Source organism: Pinus tabuliformis, chromosome 4_1 (genome assembly GCF_031772625.1).
Source record: "Pinus tabuliformis cultivar Carrire ecotype Pingquan chromosome 4_1, CPIR1, whole genome shotgun sequence".
Classification (NCBI taxonomy): domain Eukaryota; kingdom Viridiplantae; phylum Streptophyta; class Pinopsida; order Pinales; family Pinaceae; genus Pinus; species Pinus tabuliformis.
The window spans coordinates 402,444,526-402,472,120 of record NC_142303.1 but is presented as its reverse complement, the minus strand read 5'-3'; the positions used below and the strand labels follow the sequence as shown (position 1 = coordinate 402,472,120).

General features: G+C 36.4%; 1 protein-coding gene across 7 annotated transcripts in view; it reads left to right on the top strand.

The window, feature by feature from the left end:
* Positions 1–25,130, top strand: part of LOC149176019 (17.4 kDa class III heat shock protein-like) — a 49,325-nt gene extending 24,195 nt beyond the window's left edge. Inside the window, exons 3-4 of one of the 7 annotated variants that reach the window (XR_016258030.1) lie at positions 24,492–24,622; positions 24,823–25,130. The gene's annotated coding sequence lies outside the window, so the exon portion shown is untranslated. Of the gene's footprint in view, positions 1–23,586; positions 23,695–23,865; positions 24,623–24,781 lie in introns of those variants that run through there. The other 6 variants (XR_016258031.1, XR_016258037.1, XR_016258033.1 and 3 more) reach the window with 6 other exon arrangements.
* Positions 25,131–27,595: the final 2,465 nt, after the last annotated feature.

The window sequence follows — 27,595 nt, the reverse complement described above, 5'->3', positions numbered from 1 at the left end:
ATTTATCTCCCAAGTACTTCATTGAATATCTTTTAGGAAATTTGGAAGAAGGGAATTGGTTCAAGTTTTGGTTTCCTCATCCTTTATTCATTTCATGGATTATTAGGGTTTTGCAAGAATTTCCATTAGTTTGTTGTTGAAATATTATCTATGTGATGTTTTGATAATGATAGTAGGAAATACATGACGTGTTTATTTGGATTGTTGGAATCCACAATGCTGAGGGTCAACAATAAACACCTTGAAGGTTGTAGGAAACTTTACTAAAATGAGAGTGGGGGTGAATCAATTTAGTACATTCATGGACATAAAATTTATGTTTACTTTTCCTTCAAATATTTATCTGAACTTATTAACTAATAAGAAGAGCATCATATGAACAAAAAATTTAACTTATAACCAATATTTAACATGTAAATCACAACATAAAAATCAACAAATAAAAGAAATCACATGTGGACACCATATATAAATGGAAACCCATAAAGGGAGAAAACCACGAATTTGTTGTTGTGATGGAAAATCAAACTCATACTTCCTCTATTACATCAACTTTTGGAGGTTCCAACCTCTCTGCTATTTTGAAAGCTATAACTTGTTGGGAAGCTCCTACTCCAACTTACATAATTTTTTTGCAGGCTAATGTTAGAGAATGTAACTAGTGTCAGTCTTCATAATGAGAGATATTAATTAATAAATTTATTTTTATTATTTTATCAAGCATGTTCTTCATTCTTTTGAAGTCAAAAGAATTCAAATTAATATATATTTGAGTCATGGCATTTGAGATTTGAAAATATGGATTTTTTTTTTGGGTCAATTATAGCTAGTCAAAAGGTTCAAGTCGTCCCTCTCTTAGTCAAGTCATCGTGTGTGGGTAATTAACACCTCATGATCAACTATTAATAGACACCTACTCGAGCTCTTTTAAGGAGAAGAAAATAATATTGAAATAGTTTGATCTATGTAGCAGATAAAAAGTAAGACAAGTCAAGTTTTCAAGAACAAGAAAAAAACAAAAATATGAGGAAGACCAAAGTTTTGTACTTTATGTTTCACAGGTGCGAGTTTCCTGTAATCCTTTGACAGGGCCGAGGAAATCTGAAGCATCTTGTAGTTTCGTTAAAGGCAAAAATCTGAGTTGACTTGAAGTTGGTAACAATATTGAGACTCTTGTAGCTAAAGTGAAGTTTGAGGAAGGTTGAATATATCTTGAGAAAATAGATTCAAGGAAGTTGACCATATTTTACTTTGACTTGAGAGGATGGCTGACGTGGAACTTTTAAGGGAGTATTTAGTCTTAGGTTGGATATCTATTTTTCATATGATTCTATAAGAAGTGGATTGTTCGGGTTTTCCCCAGTTGCAGAGTTTTGACCTGGCATGGAGACTATATCTTGTGTTCTTTGTGTTTTGTGATCTTAATTTTTTTTATAATTGCTTGATGAAGAAGTAAAAACAAAATAATAAAATGGCAACAAATATCACAACTAATTATTAAGTAAGGAGAATCAACATAAATCTATAAATACCTTGATTTTCCAACATGGTATTAGAGTTAAGGCCGGTAAAAGTAGGAATCTTGAATATCACCATTATTGGCATAGTTGATACCTCTACAACAATCTCCTTCACCAAATACTATGATAAGGCAGTTTTGTTTAAGTGTATTCTTGAAGATCAAAATTTTTGTTCTTCTACCATCAAGAAGGATGAAGAAAGGTTGAATTTGAAGGAGGATTACAAGATCAGAATTTTCGTGATACAAGAATTCTGAGAAAGATCAAAATCCTGAAGCGTGAAGGACAGTGAGAAGATATGTAAGGTATGGGATGTCACTAAAGTCATGCTACAATATATGAAAATACAATCATGTGAGGCTCTACAGTCTAAATACAAAGTTCTATGATCCAAGTTGTCGACTGCAAGGCGAAATACATCTTTCGTAATGACAAGAAGGCATGACTATATGATCCAAGTTACCGTTCATCTGAGTTAAGACTCTGATATATGACATAAAGCCATATCCTCTTAGACAATTATATATTTGAAAAAATGACAACAATATGAAGTCATACAAGCTATGAAGTTGTTTTATGATTCAAAGAGGGGATAAGTTGATAGTAGTACGAGTTACACCATTGATTTGTAACACCTCCTCCAAGATATGATGAAGATACAAATTTCTGGAGCAATTATTTGATTCAATCCAAAAGCAGTGACTTATATCCGAGCCTATGGCAAGACACTACACCTTATCTATACTACACCTATTCAATGATATGAGTTAATATAAGATCTAAAGGTCTTTTAATGCAAGGTTTAAAGATCCAAGCTTTCTCCAAAAGCGAATTAATTCTCGAGAAGATGTAAAAAGAAGTCGAGATGTAGTCTATGCATAGGGTGAACTTGCAGGATTAGATGGGATGCTAAAAAAGGCTATGATCTTATCCATTCAAAGAGCAACGAAACATAAGGAAGACATCTCTTAATTATGCCACAAACATTTGAATCCTAGAAAATAAGAAAGGAAGACCTTGTTTGATGATTTTTTTTGTGATTGCTTGGGCAGATTCAAATAAAGGAGTAGGCTAAGTATTTAAATGAAGTTGTGGGTAAATTTGTGTGAATTTTTGGGAGGCATATTTCTCTAAAATCATACCACACTCTCTGTGATTTTTGGAGGGAGGGTCTAGCGTTGAACTTCATACTTGAAGAGGAAAGAAAGGCCTTATAGTGGGCTAAAAGCATCTGTAGAAGCCAGGGCATGATAAGGTCTTGTAGGAAGAGGAGGAATGCAACTTGAGGAGGGTTTTTGGGAAAAGGAAGATAGGGTTTAAGTAGACCGATAAAATCCCTAACCAAGCCAAGAACCTACAATAGATGCACAAACCTAGAAAAGTATTGAAAGGTATGTAGCATGGTGTTTTCAAGTTGATTTTGTTGCTAGTGGATGAGGTCCAAGTTAGGACAGTTTGTTTGGGCATCTAAAAGACTGTTTGAGGGAAGAAAAACGTGTCTTTGAAGCCCTAGAACATTTGTCCAAATTCTAGAGGGATAGTTTTGAGAAAAAGGAGGATTCTCATAGTCAAGAGGGAATAAGGCTTATGTGTAATTGCAAATTGAAAGAAGGATCTGTTTTGGGGACCAAGCTTCTTAGTAGGCCTTCCCAAACAAGGTCACATCTCCCTGTAGCAACTATCAGGAAGAGTTCCTTTTGTGAGGGTTCTTTTTTTTTGCAAGTACAATGAAGCCCTAGGCATGACTAAATGGTGTATGCCCAAATTTGAAATTGTTCATAAAGAAGACTTGAAGAAGCACTTTGTACAATGAGTGCAAGAGTTGGTTCACCATTATGTGGCTAGAATTGTGAAAAAACCATAAGGGCAATGAAGCAACAGAGATTCACTATCAAGTGGGTTGATCCAAAATTAAAATCAAGGTTTCATATTGTTTTTTGCAAGATAGCTTGTCTTTTAAGCAATGGATCGTGATTGCAAAAGCACACAAACTAAAGTAAATTTTGCAAATTTTTAATAGTTAAAATGGACAATAAGCAGCATCAAAACACAACAAATTAATGATGAATTTCACCCCTCCTGGGCTACATATCTAGGTCCAGCGTCCAATGGTGGCCTTTTTTATTATAATCTCAAATGTTCAAATACATCAACATACAAGTCTTAGCTTGTAAAAATAACACTGCCATTGCATCCAGAATGCCCAAAATACCCTATGTAGGCTCTTCTTGGGCTCAAAAAGGCTGAAAATAGCCAAAATAGGCCTCCTTCAAACTACCTGCAAATAGCTTGTTAAATTTTCTTAGGGCTATATTTGTCTTAATTGCATTTATTCATTAACACATTACATTCACCCCATAACATCATAACATTATTCATATTTACATCATTATTCAACAACATATGAAATTATATAGAAAGAACAATATCATCATCATCAATGTAGCAGAACATAAAGGAACAATAGAAGAAAAGTAGTCACACATAGAGACACCAGGATTGGTCGGAGACTAGGGTAAAACCCACTGTGGGGAAAAACCTTTCCAGATTTTCATAGAATTATTCAAAAAAATATAGTACAATTATCCATATCTTCATTCATACTACTATTCATCAAAATAAACTACAACATCCATGAAATGAACCCAATAATGCTTATACTCAAAATCCCGATTCTGAAGCCTGTAATGAACTATCATTTTCTATGGTCAATTGTCGAACACTGTAGTCACTGTGCGAAATATTTTGACAACTAAAATTCCATCATTTAGGTCATGTTCATATGGAGTAGGAGTCATGCATGTAGTTGGGAAGCTTATAATCGCTTTCTGGAGCTTACAAGCGAGTGATTGTAGTTTGCAACTGAGATTCTGAAACCTAGATGTCAGTCGCACAAAGGACGAGCTGTGCGTGGGACTAGGATGATTTGGTCGTAAGGATGAGCCTAGTAGTGAGCAACTACAGTCGAGATAACTTTTTCCAATGATTGCAACTGAGGCCCAAAACCCTAGAACAGAAATGCAAGCTTCAAACCCTGCAATTTCATCTTCGAGCAAAGCTGCTCCTCCGCGGACGAGCCTCAGACCTGTGCGAGACAAAAACCAAGATAGAATAGTGTCTCATGATGATTTCAAAATGAGGTAGATGTCACTTGTATTTATAGCCTTCTAAGGGCGTCCACTTTGCTTTAGGGTTGATCTTATCAAATATGCACATGTGGGCTTTTATTCATAAGTACACTTTCCCTTATCCATTTTGAGTGATATTTAGGTCGATTTTGGTCCTCTCATAAAGAGGATTTAAATGAAATCATTATCTATATCAAATGAGCTACCCAAAGTGTAATTTTAGCATAGTTTCATATTTTAACACTCCCTCTCAACTAGGGAGAATTCCACCTGCATCATGTCACGTGTATACTATCATCAAATCATATCTAATCACAAGTATCTCATCATCATGAATCATCATTGTTCATCTTGATTCATATCTTTCTTATTCCTGCTTATCTTTTGATTGTACCTTCTCATGTGTTGAACATTCTCGAATCTAAAAGAAGAAGAATTTCGACATTGGAGGGGAGCTCAATCTACCACCCATTATCTATCAGGGAGTCACTGCTACCGCGCAGAATTTCTACCAACAGGAAGCCCAATTATACCACTTGGGAAACATTATTGGGGAGCTAAATCTACGACCTACACCATCATCAAAGATCATATTATCAGGGAGCACATCTTAACCTGGAACCACATCAGGGAGCATATCTCAACCTAGAATCTCATGTGGGAGATAAACATCTATGACCCCATATCGAACAATAGGTGATATAGGGGAGCTACTACTCAACTCATCCTATTTCCTACTAATATTCCGAACAATGAACCTTAATAAACATGTAGTAGAACACCTACATCATAATCATCTGGGGTTGTACACACTAATTACACTCTCAACCCGTTGACCAAACGGGGAGCGTATTCCCAACAAGCCTAGCTTGTGGGTATGATTCCAACTAGGGTATAATCTAAAAATACCAATATAGGGTGAGCTACTACTCCAACCCTATGGGTAGCAGATAGGGGAGCAACATATATGACCCTATTTTCTTAAGATCCCTCAACCCCAAGAGCCCTCTATCTCAATTCCTCACCATGGGAGCTCAAATGGGGGGGAAGTTGGCTCAGTGTTCTCGATCAATGATGCGGTACCTTCCTGTGTTGTGCCTCTTCCTCCTACACCATCTCCTTCTACTGTGCACCATCTGCTCCTTGATACTCCTCTTTCCTCTTGCGTGGTCCTTCACTTAGAAAAATTTAAAAAAAATAATTTTTGGGCTCCAACAAGCCGCTAACACAAAATTGTGGCTCGTCCCGAGTCAATCAACCCTTCTTTTATCCCCATGGATTCAGTAACCTTTGTTCATATTAAGGTTGCTTCACGCTTATGGCACAAAACTTTGTAAGGGCAGTGAGGTGGTTTGGTTGTCTTGGAACTCTGAAACCAGATAAGAGGGGAGTGTTACACTTCGTCTCCCCATATCTGTGCTCTCAGAAAAAGAAACTTAAGAACCACTGTTGCTCCATTCTCTAGCGAGTAGTGGCATGAATTTGACTTTCTTGCCTTCTCCATTTTTACTGCGAGGGTCAACATGGAGAGGCAGCTCATCCTTTTTTAGTTGGCTGCCACGTGCCCTCAAAGTGATTACAACTCCTTTTACCCACCATAGTAGGGGTTCTTCCCTGAGTGTCCCCATGCCCCCCAATCATGCATGGGGACAAAACCCTGTCCAACTGCTACAACCCCCATGGTGGGGATTGCCTCGACACTAGTATACTAAATATATTCATATGGTCCTCCCAAAATCGGTGTCAGGATAAACTAACTAGTGGAGCTGCAGTGTATTGAGAAAACCATTCTAGTGAGCAGAGGGGGCCCTCCCTTGTTTACGCCACTTGATGTAACTTAATCACCCCTCATGGACGTAGTCTCTGATCCTCATTTTTCCATCCCAGGTTCTCTTGACACAGTATTCTCTTACATAGCCAAGTCACCTTATAGCCGTCAGCAGCTTTGACACTTTCTCTCAGTGTTTTCTCAACTCTTAACAATCCTCCATCAACTCCCTCTATTACTCTCATCACAACCTCCATCCCTTGCACCATCTTCACGATACTTCTCTTTCTTCGACCATGAACTACTCCAATCTCCTCTAATCTCTTCACCCCTAATATATTTTCCTTACAATTCTTATGCTACCTCTCTATCCCTTAGGTGGTATTTTATAGCTCTTCACATCCCCTGCTTCTCTTTAGGGATGATTGTGCTCTCGATTAAGTCATCATTGTTTACATGTTCGAATCACCGCTCCTCTCCATAGAACATGTGTGGAATCTTCTTTCAATTCAGATTGATAATATGGTTTACACGTGCTACTTCTCACATCCAATCTAGTCTCAACTTACTTTATTCCTCTACCTCAATATTATCATATTTCGGTTTCAATATTTCGATAATCCATGGATTGTATTAATATCACAATAACTGAAAAATGAGATAATGACAGGTTTATATATATATTGCTTGTAATCATGGACAAAAATATGCCAAGGGTGTTTGTGTTGAAAACATGGACATTTGTCTTGTATTAATTATAAGATTTTGCATTAATATAAGATTTATGCATGGAAATTTTGTCCTACACGCAATCTGCATATAGGGCATTATTTGGAGTCTACCACCAAGAGGAAAATGTTGGTCTAAGTTAATTCACATACTAATGAGAAGTACACTATGTTAAAAAGTGTAAATAGGTTCGGTCTTCATAATGACATGTAATTATGATTTTATGTAATGAGATGTAAAGAAGAAAAATAAATTATTATATTGACTTGCTTCATGGGTTTCATGAAGAAGAGATTTTGTTTTGGAGTCAAGACTCCCATTGAGAGTCTTTAGGAATTATTTGTCATCTAGTCATAAAATGATAGTCATTGTCATGTAATGAAGCCATGTTACATTTTGTAAAAGGTCAAATTTGTCTATGTAAAGTATTCTCCAAGACCTTGTCACTTATCCTCTTCAGTGAAGGAAGGATTCTTCTCGGGTATTTGTTTTGGGTACAAAAAAAAAGATCTGAAGGCATCAAGTAAAGATTGAAGAGAAGCAATATAGAAACTAGGGATTTTGATCTAGAGACCGAGATTCTTTAGAGATAGCCGAGAAGAGTAGTGTGGAGACTAAACACCGAGATTCTCTAGGAAAGTCAAGAAGAAGTAGTGTGAAGTATAGAGACCGAGTTTCTCTAGGAGTCTAGGAGAGCGATCAAGCAGAAAGTCGAGAAAGAGGCAGAGCATCAAGGTTAGTGACAAGGTTCTTGGGAGGATACTTAAGTCAAGGGTCTATGTCATGGTCTTGGCACTGGTCAATTGAAGATCTAGAAGAAGAATTTTGATCTGCTTTTCCTCTCAAGAAGTGAGAGGTTTTGGCCTTGGCTGGCAAGCCTACATACTGTGTCACCTGTCTTTTATTGTGCATATTGGTAATTGTCTTGATGAAAAGAACACAATAATAGCATAATGAAAAAAACCATAAGCTAAAAAGTAAAAGTATATCACAAGCAATTATCAAGTAGAGAAATCGTGTAACTATTCATGCCCTAGATTTCTCAACGCATCGAACAACTGCCGGGGACAATGGTGCAGGCGCAACATTGAAGGATACATGTATGAAAGTCGAATTTGGCAGCCTGTCGAATTATGTTTCAGTGGCCGCGTAGATGGGAAGGTGCGGATTAGGCAGCTAGATGAACTCAAATACTCCATTTTGAGCTCAATTTTGTTGAATTCAACCACAGATCAAGAATTTTCAGTCAAAACCATGTCAGAAAATGGATACGAATCTGCAAATGCGCTAGAAGGTGTGACAGTCAACCCCAACAGGGTCGAGGATGTGAATGCAGACAAACAAGATTTTGCAGATTTCAACGTATTAGCTGAACGATAGAGGCAACAAATGGGCTGATCAGAGGGATTTGAAGGGGAGGCTGTTGTAAAGAAGGTGGAAAATATTGAAAATGTTGAGCATGTTGAAAATTTAATTGAAAATGTCAAAAATATGAGCGACAAACCTACTATAAAATGGAAAAATCAAATGAGAATGGTGAAACCTCTATAAAGAAGGTTGAGAACTTTAATGAAAACGAAGATCAATCTCATAAAACGTTTACTATGCGAGAGCTAATAAATCGTTTGGACGAAACTGAAAATGATCAATGGCAAGGGCCGCGTGGAGTAGAAGAGAACGACTTGAAGAAGAGATTCAAAGGATCGGTGATGATGGAATCGTGGAAGCAAGTGAACAGGAAAATGACAGACTGTTTAGAGGAGCAATTGCTCATGACGACGAGAGGCGAGATACGAGGTCGTCCTACCCGTAAGTCTTGTACTTAATTTTTGTTAACTTCTCGGAATTTAAAATCGATTGAAGAATTGTGCTTTATTTTGATAATTTCGGAGAGCTTGATTTGAGAACTTGATTTAAAATGAAAGTAGACCTCATGAAAATAAACTCTTAACCGCAAATTTGTAGGTTTGTTTGCTTATGCTTTGTCAAAACCCTGGCACTGAAAGTTGACTTACATGCTTTATTTGTCATTTTGGGGGAGCATAATCTGATTCGAAAAAGGAATTCAAGAAAAGTGTTTGGGTGAAACTAAATTGCCTTTCTGATTTTTAGGTCTTTAGTGATAATATGAGGGTGAAATTGAAGTGTTTTAAATATAGATGTAATATACATATACACCAGTGAAATTTCAACAAAATTGCTTCACAGTTTGTAATGCAAGAACCGGTATTCATGGATTCGCTAGTAATTAAATTTAGTCTGATCCTTAGGAATAATAACTAAGCATGAGTTGTAACACAACTTCTATTTCTGGAAATTTGAATCTATGCAAACATATTTTCTAGTTATAAAACCAAAACGCTATAGAAATGCATTCATAGTTACAAGAATTGAAAATTTAGAAGTCCATTTCTTTTACCAAGAGGTGCATTTGACAAGGGATATGCATCAACCATTTGTGTGTGTGCTCGCACCATGTAATGCTAATAGAAATAAGAGAAAAATCAGCTAACATAAATATTATTTAACCATACAAAGTGTATTTGAAAACATTGAGACTGGCACCTCATGCAGTTTGATACCTCATGGTGCATAATAGATTCGAGGTTAAGATGGATCTGCATTATTGTAAAGTAAATGATGGTACACATTTTTCATTGCTCTCTGAGATCGAGGTATTAGTTCCATTTATCACCAGTTATGGGAATCTATGCAAAATCCAAGAGTTAACTTGCAGCTAGGTGAAAGTTTAAATACACAGACTTTCATAGAGGATTGACAGAAAGGAGATAATTCCATTCCATCACAAATTGAAGTCCATTCCAAATAAAGATATGTTGTGTATATACCATACATGTGTCTGACACTATAACACGCATGGTTAGTTTATAAACGTTGAAAGTTTGTAATCTTCAAGTTGATGACAGACAGTTTGTAATTACTTAATACAATGCACAAACTCTCAAAGAAAAATTACCCAAATATCCTAAAATTACTCCAGTCTTCTTGAGAAAGGTGCCTTCAGTCAAGGAAGATTAAGCATCCAAGGATCAAGCAAATTATTGCCCAAGAACGACACTACAAATGGTTGCTGCAATTGAGAGGTTAAAGCTTTGATATAAATTGAAAAGCAACTTTTTTTTAATCATTCTCCTTTTCAAATCATTCGAGCTTGAATATCTAGTTGATATCTGTGAAAGTGTTGAAGAGTGAAGCGTTGCTTTTTAAAGGGTTGATGAGACAGTTTGGTGTGGTTGAGTTGGAGCATGAATTTGAGGGACAAGTTTTGTTAAACTTGGTAAATTTTGATGCGTGTTATTGAAATGTGTCGAGTCAAGCAAGTTTGACTTGATTTGTAGCAATCCTGGCAAGAACTTGGAAATCGTAGTCAACTAGACCAGCTATGTGACTAGTCATTGTGGTAGTAATATCCAATATGTCCTGATTGATCAAGCTAATACCTCTCTGCATGCTAGGTTGTCCAGTTCTTTAGGCACTTAATACAGATGAAATATTTAATAGCATCTTATGATTTTGATGGAGGACAGGTAAGAGTTGCAATGCATATATATGGTATAAGTTATTTGTTGATATTAGGCATTAAATGAGCATATGATAAACATTGCTTAAACTAAAATTGCTCAGAATTTAACAGCTACATTCTCATCCCACATGCTTTATTAAGATGGGTTTGCGATGTTATGCTTACATATCTTTCGGTGTCTTAACAAGTACTGAAATAGACATAATAGGTTTCTTCCAATAATATTGTGGTAGACATTTAGAAAATTATAACCTGAGTTTTCTCAAGGTGTGTTAATTCCTGTAACCATAGAACACTTCAGTTTCACCCAAATTATTAAAATAATTTTTTTTCTGTTTTATCGATAATGATAAGTTATAACTACACTTACATATTAATGGATTGGTTTTATGAGAAAAATGGAGCAATAACTTCACAAAATTGGAAAGTTGTTTCTACTGCTACAGATGGTTCATTGATAAAAATGTATTTTTTAATTTCCCTTGTTCTTCTGCTCTTTGATGCTCCGTTGTTTGACAGAAAGCAGATGGTTCACCGATAAAAATGTATTTTTTTAATTGCCCTTGTTCTTCTGCTCTCTAATGCTCCTCTGTTTGACAGAAAACAGGTACGATTGAGAAAGAGCTTTGTTTTCTTAAAACAACAAAAGATGTCCAGCATTTCACAAATACAATGGAATTCAATCGCCCCTGGCAAGAATCTAACCCATGATGAAGAAAGCGAAACCAAAGCACAACACTAACGGCTTTCGTGTCAACAAAAGATGGACAAATAAATAGTGACAGCTTGGCCCTTAGATTTTAAGGCTTTTCACTATTAAGTTGATGATTAAACATAAAACTGGTGTTAGTCAAGAGTTAAAAAAAGGAGGACAAAAACAAATAGTGACAGCGTGACCCTTGGATGCAGTTTAAGGTTTAACTCAGTTGATTAATGATAAATTCGTAGTTGAAAATATCGCACAAATACAATGGCATTCAACTGCCCCTGGCAAGAATCTAACCCATGATGAAAAAAGTGAAACCAAAGGACAACACTAACAGCTTTAGTGTCAACAAAAGATGGACAAATAAATAGTGACAGCTTGGCCCTTGATAGATTTTAAGGCTTTTCACTATGAAGTTGATGATTAAATATAAAACTGGTGTTAGTCAAGAGTAAGAAAAAGGAGGACAAAAACAAATAGTGACAACGTGACCCTTGGATGCAGTTTAAGTTTTAACTCGGTTGGTTAATGATAAATTTGTATTTGAAAATATCGTATTTCAACCAATCTAGAGAATGCAAGTGAACTTGGGAATTTAGTGGTGGTAATTTTATAGAACCAAATCATCCTCAACCATATCTTACCTTGTCGAATCAATCTTCATTGAGATTGTTGGAATACAAAAATTTAAATAACACGCGGATAATAAAATCCCATTGTTTGAATAATATAGTTACAAGAAGGCATGCATTGAGATTCATGAGTGGGGAGGGACCTTAAAAAGACGGGTGGCATGGGAAAGCAAAGAATCCAGAGGAGATGAGAGCAAAAGTAGTAGTTTACTGACATTTTAATTTCTTTCAGCGATATATTACTTGGTGGCCAGCTTAGCGAAATATTCATTAGAGCTGATGACTCGATAAAGATCAATTGTTTTACTACATACCCATAAGTTGAAACTCTTGCTTATGGGTGGATGAATTTGAAACAGAAACCATCAATTTAACCTTTATTATGTTTTCCTACTTCTAAAATAATATATGCCTAGGATTTGTGCTAGGCAATTATTCATCTGTACACAGGTTTGTCGGGCTAATATGCCTTAAACTTGCAACAATAGTTATATTCAGTAGAATTGATGACTCGATGAAGATCCAACTATTTTACTATATACCCATAAGTTGAAACACTTGCTTATGGGTGGATGAATTTGAAACATAAACTATCAATTTAACCTCTATTATGTTTTCCTGCTTGTAAAATAATAGGATTTGTGCTAGGCTATCATTTATACATAGGTTTGTCAGGATAATATACCCTAAACTGGTAACACTAGTTTTTTTTTTTTTCAGGAGAAAAAGTTGTATATATATTTTATATGTCAAAAATATATGCAGTACATACTGTAGATTGAGAATATAGTCAGACCATGGGTGATTTGCCCGCGAGATAGCAAAAAGACAAAAGAGAAATGAGAACCAGATTGTCTACTAGTATCCTATAGACTGAATATATCTGCTTGCTGGAGACCCATCGGATTTATAGACAGCAGAAAAAAAACAAAATAGCTTCCCACGGACATGATTTTGTTGGATAAAGACGAAACATACCAGTGCTGTCAACAACTATATGCCGGGCATTTTGAAAGGCTGTGGAAAGTATGTAATGGAGTAAACAGAGATGCTCAGGTTCCACATACCTCGAGAGGATTGCAAACCTTTTTTTGAAAGTTTGTCCGCCTCCACATTATGCAAGCGCTTGATGTGTGATATAGGAAAACGAGATGGTTTCCAAAGAGCTGCAATTCTGTTCATCCATCCCATGAGAGAGTCGTTTTTGATAGAAAGTTTTCCATTGACGTGCTCTATAATGACTTTTGAGTCACCATAGATATGTATTGAGTCAATCTCCAAAAAGGTGCAGAAGATGAGAAGTCCATGGAGAGCCATTGCCTCAGCTCGGTTGCTCGTTCCCATTCCACCATTCCAGTAGATATAGTACTGCATATCCTTTGCCATGTGTAAATAAACTCCGCAACCACATACGCCTTCTTTTGATGCTCCATCGAAGTGTGCCCAAGGATTGGAGAACTGGATTGTTGCTGATATGTGTTGAGATCTTGTTTGGTGGGGAAAATCTGGAAGAATTGTTGAATAAAAAGGAATAATTTTGTCATAAATGTGTCCAAAATCCTCCTTTCCATTTTCAAAAATTCTTTTGTTTCTCCACTTCCAGACAAACCAGAAAACTAAAAGAGGGATAGGTCTCCATTCGGTTTTCTGGGAGCTCCACCATTGAAGGGCATCCATTATAGAGGAGTGCGCAATGACAACAAAACTGAAATGTGTTGCCAGCCGATTCCAAAGAATCCGTGTTTTATGACAGTTGAGAAAAATATGGAAATTGTCTTCCGCTTCTGCAAAAAAAATTGAGCATATGGTTGGCCCGTGCCAGTTTCTTTTCTGCAAATTAGTCCAAGATTTCTATCATGAAATGCTAGCCATGCAAATAGTGTGATTTTGAGAGGAACACCAGTTTTCCAAAAGGACTTGGGGAAAATTCTTCGAGAATCATCCATAAAATTTTCCATCATGGAGAGGTATATATCCTTGACTAGTACATTGGACTTTCCTTCCTTAATCTGCAGGACAATGCTGTCATTTTCCTTTGATTTGTAAAAACCCGCGAGTTTCATATCCCATAAAGTCTTATTCCATAAATCAGTTAGAGTATCATCAAGACCCAGCTCTATGGCCGATTTCCAAATAGGAACAGATCCCTGCCATCCATGTAAGACTTGTGACCAATAGAACAGGCCTTTCTGATGTAGAGACATGATGAGTTGTTAGGGGAAAGGGGAATCTGTCTGTACTCCAAGATAGGATCAAAGCCAATTAATATGTTGTTGCCAGTATGTAATTTCCATATCAGTCTCTTAAGGAAGAATTGAGATACCTTTTTAAAGCTTCTCCATATGGCCGAACCTTGACATGAACCAAGCAATATGTTCTTGTACCAAAAAGAGATGTCTTTGTTCCCGAGATACTTTATTTTCATAGCAGTGCTCCAAAGGTTGTCTCCAAAGACAGCTCTCCACAGTGATTTACAAAAAAGGGCCATGCCGAAACTGCGAAGATGCATGATGCCCCAACCCCCCATTTTCTTTGGGAGGGTTATGTTTTTTAGATTTGTGAGATGATATTTTCTCTTTTCTTTAACTCCTCCCCAGATGAAGTTGGCCATCAGATTGTTCAATTTTTTTATTATAGCAGAAGGTAAGTAATATAGTTGCGCCCAATAGACTGATAATCGGGTCAGGACAGATTGGGAGAGAATCATCCTGCCCGCCAAAGATAAACATCTATATTCCCATCCCAAAATCAACTTATAAAATTTGCTGATGATCCATGACCAGTCGGATATGGTATAAGCCGTGGGGTTTTGGGTGAAACCAAGATATTTCATACCCTCCTTGATAGAAATAGCCTATATTTTGTACAGCTGAGAAATATATTCCATATCATTCATATCCATGTTCCATAATGGAATGAAGATTTTCCTTCATTTATACATAGACCTGTTGCTTTTTGGAAGGAAACTAAAATTTCGTGCAAAATAAGCCAAAACTTTCTACAGAGCATAGCAAAGAGTAGGATATCATCCACGAAGAGGTTGTGAGAGAAATAGCATCCCCTGGAAACATAAAGCGGACCAATGCTCCCCATATCCACAACTTTTTTTAGATGAAGACTTAGAGTATCCATAATTAATATGAATAACAGGGGGGACAAGGAGCAGCCCTATCGAAGACCTCTTTCTGCCGAGAAGAAAGTAGAAGGACTTCCGTTTATAAGTATGGCAAAGTTTACTCCTTCCACACATACCATTATCCATTTTGTACACTAGTCATTTAGCCCGATCTTTATGAGAAGACACCTCAGGTAGCTCCAATCTATGCAGTCGTAAGCTCTCCTGAGATCTATTTTAAGGATGGCCGCTGCTAAATTTTTTGTGTGCATAGAGTGTAGGGGAAGTTGACATTCGAGGTTTATCAATGGTGAGGGGCAGCAGGCTAAGAGACTCCCTCTGTAGAAGCATATCCAGATCGCTGCCCAGTGCGTTTGTGGGGGATGGGATTGGAGATGACCGGGGAGAGATCGAGATCAGTGGCACTTTTCCCTTTGAGGATTTATGGGAAATAATCGGGGGGTGGGGAGTGATGGTAGAAGGGGATAGAATATGAGTTACATGACCCGATCGAGTAGGGGAAGAAGAGGATGACGAGATATTGAGCAAGATTGTGTTTTCCTTCGGGATGGGTGAAGGCGAGATGATGGGGATATCCGGAGATTGTTGGGGAGGATGGGGTTGAGAGGGAAAGACATTGGAAACCGAGTTGAGTAAGTTTCCCATCGAATTGGATCTCGAAAAGATTGTGGAGGAGGATTTATGATTTCTGGGGGATAAGAAAGGGCGGAGGAAAGGTTCCCCTAACCAAAACAGGGAGGAGGAAATATGGAGAGGCCAAGCTGGGGAAATTTTAGTGATTTGGGAGCTTCTGTAATAAAAAAACTTTTCATCATCCTCGGAACCAGACAGTGTGGTCTTGACCTGGTAGTTTTGATACACCCTGTGATCTTTTTGTCTCGTCTTTGCTTTTGTTTGCCGCGGACATTTGTGCTTGAGGTGTCCCGTTTTATGACATAGGGAGCACCTGAAGGGGACTCCCCAGTGATCTAGCCTTTGATAGGTAGATAAAGCTCCCCAGAACAGATCAATGTGCTCCAGAAATCCACCCCTGTAATCTTTTTCTACCAGGATCTAGGCGACCCTTTTATCATTTGCTCCCAGGCACCTAGGATCGACATAGACAAACTTTTCGATAACATTCCAAATACATGCTAAAGATTCTCTTGTCCACAGTTTAATCAGGAGAGCTGGCAATTTGACCCAAATGTAATTATTGTGAGGGGTATTTCTCAACGGGTCAAAACCTATGTACCATCTATGGAGAGCAAAAAAGCTCCGTCCATACACCCATGGAAGTTTCCAAACGATATAGAGGTCCTTCATTTTCTGAAAATGAAAGCTATACTAGTCTTTCATTAGACGGACAATGGTAGGGGTGTACCCTATGAGCGACCGCCACCTAGCTCCTAGCCATTTCCTAATTTGGACGTCGTTCATTTCGGGGAAATGCCATTTCCCAATTAGTGCGCGGGATTGTAAGCTTTCAATACGGTCCTTCAGCTTGATCCCATCTAAACATACAACAGCCGGGGGAGGGGTGATCTTGGCAGGACGCAAGTTGGATTTTCTACGGGAAGTAGAGGAAGAAACAACATCCTATTTGGAATCTTGTTGAGAGTAACAATAGTTATATTTACTATTTTTATTTGAGAGTAATTATGAATATAATTTGCAGAATTTAGATGAAATTAGTCATGTGAAAAACAATTTAAAAATAAAACTTTCATAAAAAAATTTCCTTGATAAGTGGGGGATCCCTCAAATTTAACCTCTGTTTTTACTAAACACAACATGCCCATATCCTTGACTTATTTCAATTTTAATTATACCTTTAACTTATTTTAATTTTAGTATATAATTTAGGCAAAATATTTGTGTTTATTTAAGTTTTTTAAAATAAAAATATATAGAAGACACAGGAAATAGTTAAGTATAACTTGGTATAGTATAGAGTTAGGTTAAGTATGTTTCTTTACTATGTACATTTTGTAACTTACAATCCGACAGTCACGATATGTAGTGATCCGACGGTTCATTCTCTCCTCAGTATTACCAACACTTGATTCGTGGCTTAACACCAGATTGGTCCATGATCTCTATTTAAAGAGCATGGAGGGTCATTTGTAGTGTAACCGTCCATGAGAGAAGCTTATGTAAATTTTCATTCTTTTATTAATAAATTGCCTGAAGTGGTCGCGTTGGCTCAGGCAGTGGACTGTTTCCCTCTTTGAGGGTTTTAACCACGTCAAAAATACTAGTGTATTGATCTGTGATCTGTTTTTGAGCGGTGTCCTTTGGTGTTCTGTCTGAGGAACTTACCTTGTAAATTCCTACATGGTATCAAAGCTATTTGAGGGTCGCGTCTGTTGGTGATCCAAATTTAAAGCCGGTAGAACTGCATCCGACTGTCGTTTCCTAGATCTACTGTTTCTGACTACTTTCAGGCCGAGAGGACTGCTCTATTGTGTTAGGAGCATCTGTTCCAATGAGGAACCCCTTTCGTTTCACGCGAAAAGGTTTCCGGTAGCCCTAGCTACGTCATTTTTAAGATTTGGAGGTATACAGTGTTTATTTGCAGTTTACAGTTATTTTCTCTCTGTTTATTTCGGTTTATTTAGCTTTTTTTAATTACCGGATCTATACCTTTCATTTCTGTGTATGCTCTTTGCCCTGCGACTCTGTGCGATCTGAGCAAATCAGAAACAGAAAGGAAGGATTTTTCTCATGTGTATGCGCTTTTCCGCTGCGCCTTAGTGTCATCTCGGAAAATCAGAAACATTGAGGAAAATATTTAGTTTCCGGCTAAAGCTAACTTCGAGCCGCAAGGTTCGCTTTTTTTGTATGTCCGTGTTGAGTTTTGTGTTTTTTGTTTTGTAGGGAAAAAGAGCTTTCTCAAACTAAGCACGCAGCCCAAAGCTTCACCGACTAAAATAAAAAACCCTGCCGCTTTTCCAAAATTACTAAACTTTTAGTTTAGCTCACTTGGTCCAAAGCTACTTTATGTGAGTAGAGGTCTTGAGTTCAAGTCTTCTTTTTGTTGAGCTAATTAGATTAAGTTTGGAAAGGGGGTTGTTTTTTTTATAACATTATCATTTATTTCCGCACATTCCCGCACTTCGTCGGCATCTTCATCAAATTTTCTTCAAAAAACCATAACTTCTTCATCCGGAAGCCGTTTTCAGAGCCGTTTTTTTGAACCAGCCTAATTTTTCGAGATCTTTCCATTGGAACACTTAGTTTCAGCATCTATAGCTTTAGTTTTTGTTAAAATGGAAAGTCCATGCCAAGTTATTCTTGACAGCACCAACTACTTCCAATGGTGGTCCTACATTGTGGATTTACTTAGAAGTAAAGGTCTCTATAGAATAGCCTCAGGCCAAGAAACCAAACCGAAAGATGAAGATAAGGCAGCTAAATGGGAAAATAGGCAAGATCAAGCACGAGGGTTGATAGGGATGTCTATTTCTCCAGATCTTAGATTTCATATTGCAGAACTTGATACTCCTGAGGAAGCAATGAAACAAATCACTAAATTTTTTGGAATTAAAAATGAGCTTAAAGCCCATCAATTCGAAAATGAGTTGCTTACATTGGACCCTTATAATTTTTCTTGCATTGAAGATTTTTTGTCCAAGTTCAAGACCCTTAGACTTCTCTTGGAAGGTGTTAAGGTTAATAAAGAAGATAGTAACTTTATATATTTCATTCTTACTAAGTTGGGACCAGCCTATTCTGTGTTTGTTTCCACCTTCCATTCTACAAGAGAAGCCTTCATTTCTCAAAGACAAGCCTACAAGTCCCCTTCTTTTGATTCCTTTTGTGATTCTTTAATAAGAGAATAAGAAAAACTCTTACACCTTGGTCTTCTTAATCTTGGAAACTATTTTAAGAAAGTGTTAGCCGCCCAGCAGTAACCAAATTCAAAGAATCCTAAGAAGTTGTATCCTAAAAGGAATGGTCCTAAACCAAACAAGGGTCCTAAGCAATTTCAGCCTCAAAATGAAAAATCATTTCAACAAAATGATAAGACAAATAAAAGCAAAGGGAAGAAGGCTGATAGACATTGCAACTTTTGTAATCGAGATGGCCACTTAGAATCCAAATGCTTTAAGAAGATGGAAGCCTTGGAAGCAGCAATGAAGAAGCATAACATCCATTTGGAGCACTCTTCAACTTCAACTTCATCTTCAGGAATAGCACTTTCTGCATGTGGTTGTCAAGCATCTCAGTCTAGCTATGCACTAAATGTATCTTCTTCTTCTCATTCTCATGAGTGGCTCATTGATTCTGGAGCTTCTTATCACATGGCCAAAAACAAAGACATGTTTTCTTCTTTAAATGATTGTATCACCAAAAATATATATGTTGGTGATGATAGATCTCTTAGTGTTGTAGGGACTGGAACTGTTCATATAGACAATGGTCAATTTAATGATGTATTATGTGTTCCAACCTTATCCTGCAACCTTCTATCTGTATATCAGATAACTCATTCAGGTGAAGGTAAAATTGTTGAATTTTCACCTCACGATGTTGTAATTAAGGACCTATGAGATCCTAGACAGATTTTAGCTATTAGCATTGATAATGATTCTACAAGGTTGTATAAGTTTCACAACTTTGGGTCATCAAATCTTCCCTCGGTATTTGTTGCTCATAACGATGAAGTGAGCAAACTTTGGCATGAGCGATTTGGTCACTTAAACTATCGCTCCCTTCAGAATCTATGTAAAGAAAATATGGTGACAGGTCTTCCAATGGTATCTTGCAGAGATGGTGTTTGTTCCGGATGTGTACTTGGAAAACATCACCAAAATAGTTTTGAAAAACGTGCCTCTTGGCACGCCTTAGCCCCTTTACAGCTTGTGCATAGTGATTTATGTGGTCCACTTCCAGTTGTTTCATTCTCTGGCTACAAGTATTTCTTAACTTTCATTTATGATTTCTCCAGACGCACCTGGGTATACTTCTTAAAACTCAAGAGTGTATTTAACATGTTCTTGGCCTTTAAGGCCTTTGTTGAAAAACAATCTGGACATCAAATTCTTAAGCTAAGATCTAATAATGGCAGAGAATATGTTAACAACAAATTCATCAACTTTTGCACTGAGAATGGAATTCAAATGCAACATATTGTTCCATATACTCCACAACAAAATGGTGTCGTTGAAAGGAAGAATCACACCTTAAAGGAAATGGCTAATTGTATGCTTCAATCTAAAGGACTTGGTCTTAATTTTTGGGCAGAAGCAATTAACTGTGAAAATTACATAATAAATCACACTCCTACTAAGGTTTTAAATAATATCACTCCAGAAGAAGCGTGGAGCTCAACTTAACCAGATGTAAGTCACTTTCGTGTTTTTGGAAGTGAAGCATGGGCCCATATTCCAGATGAGAAACATATAGCTTTAGAACCTAGGAGTGAAAAATGTATTTTTGTTGGATATTCTGAAGATGTCAAAGGATATAGAATTATTTCACTTAAGTCCAAAAATGTTATCATTAGAAGAGATGTAAAGTTTGCTGAAAATATATCGGCCTACGAGCCTAGTTCGGAGGATGTGCCACCTCTCCCTATCTCTTCTACTTTTGAAAATATTTCTTCTTCAGATGATGAAAGCGATCATGACAATCCTCCCCCACCTTCTCAGGATCCTCCTTCAGCTCCTCAGCTTCCAAAATAGGTCTATGCTACTCGGGATGCAGCAGGTGATCTTGCCGGTGATCCTACAGATCAGCGATGTACACGTTCTCAATTTGATTGAGCCTCTTCTTTACTGGCTCAAGCTTCAGTGAATTATGATCCTGACACCTTTGCAGAAGCTTCAGGCCATCTAGATTGGGAAGCAGCTATGAATGAAGAATATCATTCATTATTGGCAAATGATACATGGGATCTTGTTCCTCTACCAAAGGGACGAAAACTTGTTAGATGCAAATGGGCTTACAAAACTAAGTATGGACCAGATGGGAAAGTTGATAAACATAAAGCTCGTCTTGTTGCTAAGGGTTTTTCACAAGTTGAAGGCATTGACTGCAATGAAACCTTCTCCCCTGTTGCCAAAATGAACTCTATCCACCTTGTTCTTTCCCTTGCTGCCTCTTTCAAATGGGAAGTCCATCAGATGGATGTTAAATCTGCCTTCTTGCATGGGGACTTGCATGAAGAAATCTATATGGAACAACCTATTGGCTTTATACAAACAGACTCCAGCCTTGTATGTCGGCTTAAGAAATCCCTTTATGGTCTCAAGCAAGCTCCTTGAGCTTGGTATGCCAAAATGGATAACTTTCTTTTAGAAACTGGCTTTTCTAGGTGTCATTCTGATAATACTGTCTACACCAAGAAAGTGGGCAAGTCTCTTATCATTCTTGTTCTTTATGTTGATAATCTTATCCTGACTGGTAGTGATCCCAACCTTATAAACCATGTGAAGTCTAGCCTTAAAAGGAAGTTTGAAATGACAGACTTAGGACACTTACATTATTTTCTTGGTCTTCAAGTCTTGCAATCCAAGGAAGGTATTTCCCTTTCCCAGTCCAAGTATGCTTGTGATATTCTACGCCATTTTCACATGGAAGACTGTAAGCCAACCCCTTCTCCCTTTCAGTCTGGAGTCAAACTTTCAGTCACTTGTACTTCTCCTGAAGTTGATGCTACCTTATACCGTCAACTTGTAGGAAAACTTTTGTATCTTTCCCATACTCGTCCTGACCTTTCCTTTGTCGTTGACCTTGTTGCTCGGTTTATGCAAAACCCACATGAAAGTCATTGGAAAGTAGCTAAAAGAATACTTCGTTATGTTCGAGGTACAGTTCAATTTGGGATTCATTACAGTGCCGAAGCATCTCCTCTATTAGTTGGTTTCATTGATTCTGATTGGGCTGGTGACCCTGATGATCGGAAGTTTACTGCAGGTTATGTGTTCACTCTTGGTTCAGGACCTATTACATGGGCTTGCAAGAAACAAGGTGCCATTTCTCTTTCTTCAGCAGAAGCAGAGTATCGTGGTGCCGTAGAAGCTAGTAAGGAAGCCTTGTGGCTTCGTCAGATCTTGTCAAAGTTTGGCTTTCAGCAACAACATCTGACTACACTTTGGTGTGATAATCAAAGTGCTATTCAACTATGCAAAGATCCAGTCCAACATCAGCGCAACAAACACATTGAATTGCACATGCACTTCATCAGAAAGCTCATTCACGACCATGTTCTTGAAGTGAAATATTGTTCAACAGATGATCAAGTTGCAGACATCTTTACAAAGGCTCTCACAGAGGCGAAGTTTACTAAACTTCGATTTATGGTTGGAGTTTAGGAAGTTGTCACTAAGGGGGGATACGCTCTAGTGCCTCCTTCCTTCTCCTATTGTGTCATATTTGTAAATCCTTCAATCCTATCCCAAGTTGTTCTTAACGGGGGATGTTAGGATATTCCGACACATAGGAAATAGTTAAGTATAACTTGGTCTAGTATAGAGTTAGGTTAAGTGTGTTTCTTTACTATGTACATTTTGTAACTTACAATCTGACGGTCACGATATGTAGTGATCTGACGATTCATTCTCTCCTCGGTATTACCGACACTTGATCTATGGCTTAACACCCGATTGGTCCATGATCTCTATTTAAAGAGCATGGAGGGTCATTTGTAGGGTAACTGTCCATGAGAGAAGCTTATGTAAATTTTCATTCTTTTATTAATAAATTGCCTGAAGTGGCCGCGTTGGCTCAGGTCGTGGACTGTTTCCCTCTTTGAGGGTTTTAACCATGTCAAAAATACTAGTGTATTGATCTGTGATCTGTTTGTGAGCGGTGTCCTTTGGTGTTCTGTCTGAAGAACTTACCCTGTAAATTCCTACAGAGGTGTGAGAACAAGAACCTTCACACAATGTAATTAATCATAAATATAATAAAATGAAAACGATTATAATAAACATATTTTAATAGTATGACACTAAAGAATTTACAATTTTTTAATTAATTAGAAGTTCAAACTCAAAATAAAATTATATTAACAAATATTTATAATTGACATGTTATAATAATAAAAAATGACATCCTTTGTAAATTTTACACAAATTATAAATACAACGAGTAAAACCATTAGATAAATGAATAGTTTAACAACACGGTGTAATTAATAATGAAGCCTAATTTCTACCATATGTTGGGTAAAATTGACAAACAAAAAGTCTGGGAAAAGATTATTTCGTCTATTAATTAAACTTAGTTTCTTCCAAAGCAAAACTAGATGATTCAATTTGCCTATTAACCATTGTTAATTTCACATTGACCAATACAAGTTATAATGTTTTATGTAACTTTTTCTAGAGCATAATTTCTAGCTTCTCACTAATGCGATACTTGTTTTATATGAATTGTTGATTTTACATTCAATACATTTACATATAATCAAAATTTTACCTCTTTCTTTCCAGTGCTTCCTTCCCCTGCTTAGGGGGTACGCTAGTTATCATTATGCATTAATTTTTGACAATGTGCTAGCTACTTTTTTCATGGTGAATTCATCCAAAATAAATGCCCAGGTATGAATCTAATTTCAGTGTCATACTATGTTTTATTTTGGTTATGGGTCATTCTTTTTGTTCTCATTCAACATATACCTCAACATATTTTTTGTTTCTATCGGGAACCTGAAAACCATGTTTTTCATCTTATAACAGTTAGATTGAAACATGTTTTTCATCTTATAACAGATAGATTGAATTTTGGGGCTATGCAGATGTGGTTTTCAGAAAACCCTCCAGACAAAGCTACAATACATGAATGTTGAAAATGTCGATGATTACAAATGGCTAAATTCTTCCTATTGTCTAGTTCCTAGATAGCTTGATTTGTAGCAATGAAAGAATGTTATTTCAAGGGAGATCATCCAACCACTTTGGTAACAACTTTTCCAATTTGAAGTATCGAAATCCAAAATACTTATCTATTCTAAATCATTTTTGCTTTTATTTACCTCAATTTTACGCTAAGTTGGACAATATCCTCTCTTTTTAAATGATGATATTGTGGTACAAAAAACTTTGTTTGCACTTTGGTTTGTCAACCTCCAAGGAAAGTTAAATGGTAGTATCTCAATGCTTATGCTTGGGCATATACGATGAATGTTTTTACTTAAAAGAATGGAAGAAACGTGAGTTATTACAAGTGGCAAAGCACGGTTAGTTTTTATACCAATCTTTGTATCTCATTATCATTATATAAAATGTCTCTTTAAAAACAATAAATAATAATAAAATTCAATTATTCTTCTTTATGAGATTTCTTAATTGTAGTCATGTATACTGACTTGTGGATCTATTGCATTTTTCAAAACAAGGACATTGGTTTGTCAACCTCCAAGGAAAGTTAAATGGTAGTATCTCAATGCTTATGCTTGGGCATATACGATGAATGTTTTTTACTTAAAAGAATGGAAGAAACGTGAGTTATTACAAGTGGCAAAGCACGGTTAGTTTTTATACCAATCTTTGTATCTCATTATCATTATATAAAATGTCTCTTTAAAAACAATAAATAATAATAAAATTCAATTATTCTTCTTTATGAGCTTTCTTAATTGTAGTCATGTATACTGACTTGTGGATTTATTGCATTTTTCAAAACAAGGACATGGTATTGTTGATTTGTGGATCTATTGCATGTCTCAGAATGAAGACAGGGAGGATAGGGTATTGTGGAAGCTTGGAACATTGCCTCCCAATTTGATTACATTTTACAACTTGACCTTCCTCTGAATAGCTCCTAGCATGTATTCGGCCAAGGATACACAACCCAAGTGTGGAGTTTTTGGATATTGAAAATTCAATTGTTCGTCACAATAATGGGAACATGAAGCCTACCTTGGTTTGAAATAGCAATGAGAAAATACAGGTCTTATTGGACAAATTATGTAAAATTTGATCATCCATATCTATAACAATGCAATATCAATTAATTAATTAGTTGTTTATTTCCATCCCAATACCTGTTGCAGGAAGTAAATTTATATTCCTATTCATTGTGGTTTGTTATATATTTCTATTCATTTATTTGTCCATTGAGTTTAGGAGATATGTATCTATTCATTTTTCCATGGAGTTTAGGATGGATCAAGTGATGGCAAAAACAAAACTTTTTTTTTAATTGTAAAAGGAAAACACAATATGTAAAGTTCCTAGACATAGTTGCCAATATTTTCATAAATAAATTGAGATTCTATGATTTTTCTTGGATTGATGAGAGTTCCTCCTTTTTATCAAATGATTGCTTAAAAGAGGAAATTTTATTTAGAGTTGCCAACATTTTGAGAAATAAATTAAGATTCTATGATTCTTCTCAAACTGATGAGAGTTCCACCTTTTAAAGTTGTAGAATTTTTTTCACAATATCATTCATAATATGTCTATTGGCAAAATTTTTCAATTTTTCTTGCAATTGTATATTTTATAAAAGTATCTAATATGCTAATAAATCCTAACATTTAATTGACCCATTGAAATTCATAGGACCATCCATGCACCAATGACATTTCATTTTCACTACTAAATCTCAAATATATGTTTATTGGCAAAATTTCCTAGTTTTTCTTTCAATTATAGATTCTATAAAAAGTATCCAATATGCATGTTGGTTGGCACATATTCCTATTCACTTGTTCCTGGCATACTTCGGTATATCTTGAGAAATATAGTTGATGGTGACCTTGATTAGGATACAACATCTTTATAGGGAAAGAACTTTTGTAAATGCACCACATTGTTTAGTGAAAAAAACATTTGATTCTTTCACTACTTAAATACAAATGCATACTTTTTGACTCATAGTGTGGGGCAAGCATTAAAGGGCGAGGTTTTTTGTTTCATTTGAGGGATTTTTTAAAAGGACTTGGCCTGTGTAAATTTCTAACCTTCCACTCATGTTGAGCAAATATTTTCAAATTTTTAATATCGTTATGCAAGCTTTACACATTCTAATTAAAATTTCAGTTTACCTTTATTTGAAGTGTTTGAATATCATCACAAAATTGGGGCTCTCATTTACATTCATTATATATATATATATATATATATATATGGATTAAAAGTTTAATGATATGTTTTGATAAATGATAAAACTATATTTTTTTAATAAGTAATATTGCCTTTAGTTGAATTGTAAGTTGATGGAACGTCAATATCATAAATAATATATAAATGGTAAAAGTATATCTTTTTCATGTAAATATTGGATAGTTCACAAATTAACAAGTAATATTGGTTTTGGTTGATATGTCTAAACAATGTTGTTCTCTATTTTGTTCTTTCTTTTTTAATAATTGTCTTCTTTTTCTTTTTCTTTTTCTTTTGTTATTTATTTCATTTTTGTCTTGTATTCACATTTATATTTTATTACAATGTTTCTTTGTTGATTTGAAAGAGGAAGCCACAAATGTAAATGAATTTATAATAATATATTTTTGGATTTACAATTTGTGTTTTATTAATCAAACGTTTTTTGAATATTTTTGTCTCTAATATTTGTATATCTGGACTCTTATACACCAATTTAAATTCATAATCTATGTATAGGTTTGAGGATTCCTCTCACGTCTTCCTTATCGTTCTTATGCTTCACCCCTTCTAACAAAAGTAGATTACAACCATAATAGACATTTTGTGGCCTCAACCTGCCCATCGGGAAACTAGGTCTGTTTTCCATCGGAATGCATTATATGCCATCCAAAATTTGAAGTTCTTAAGTCTGTCAAACTTAGCTTTATAGGCCTAAATGTCTAGAACTGAGTTCACTATTAACCTACTAATAGCAGTGCTACTTAAAGACATATACAACATCAAAATTTAACAACAGTCACAAAAACAAAACAAAAAACATCTAGAGCTAGTCCTTTGAGGACTCCATTGGAGTTGGGTCCTTTGCACTGGAACCCAGAATATCTGACTGAGGCGGGCACCTGATGTGTCGTTCAATACGACCCAACTGAACATTTTGTTGTTGAATTTGAAATTGGACAAGTTGGAATTCCTTTTGGATTTCTTGAAATCTTGGATCAGTTTTAATGAAACTTGTGTTCATAATTTCTCTGGCCACTATATTCCTCATCATCCAATAGAAATGAATTTATTTTTTATACTATGTAAGCTTGTTGCGGGTATTGTCGGGATGCAGAACCAACATCCTTCATTCTTCCTCCTGTATCTCCTGCTCGGCTCGTTGGTTGAGGTCCGCCTCCCAACCTGCAATCATCTGTCTCACCTGGGCAGGGTTGCCTGTGACATAAGCTTGAGTCGCAGCACTGATATGTCGAGCTTGTGATTTCTGGCCAGTTTGCCTTGGCAGTTGCGAGGAGGAAGCTCATCTTCCCTCCCTAGGTGTTGCATTTCGGAGACGTCTGCACCCTCTTGTATTATTTTGTTTTTTCATTGCGGTTGACCAAGCCATATT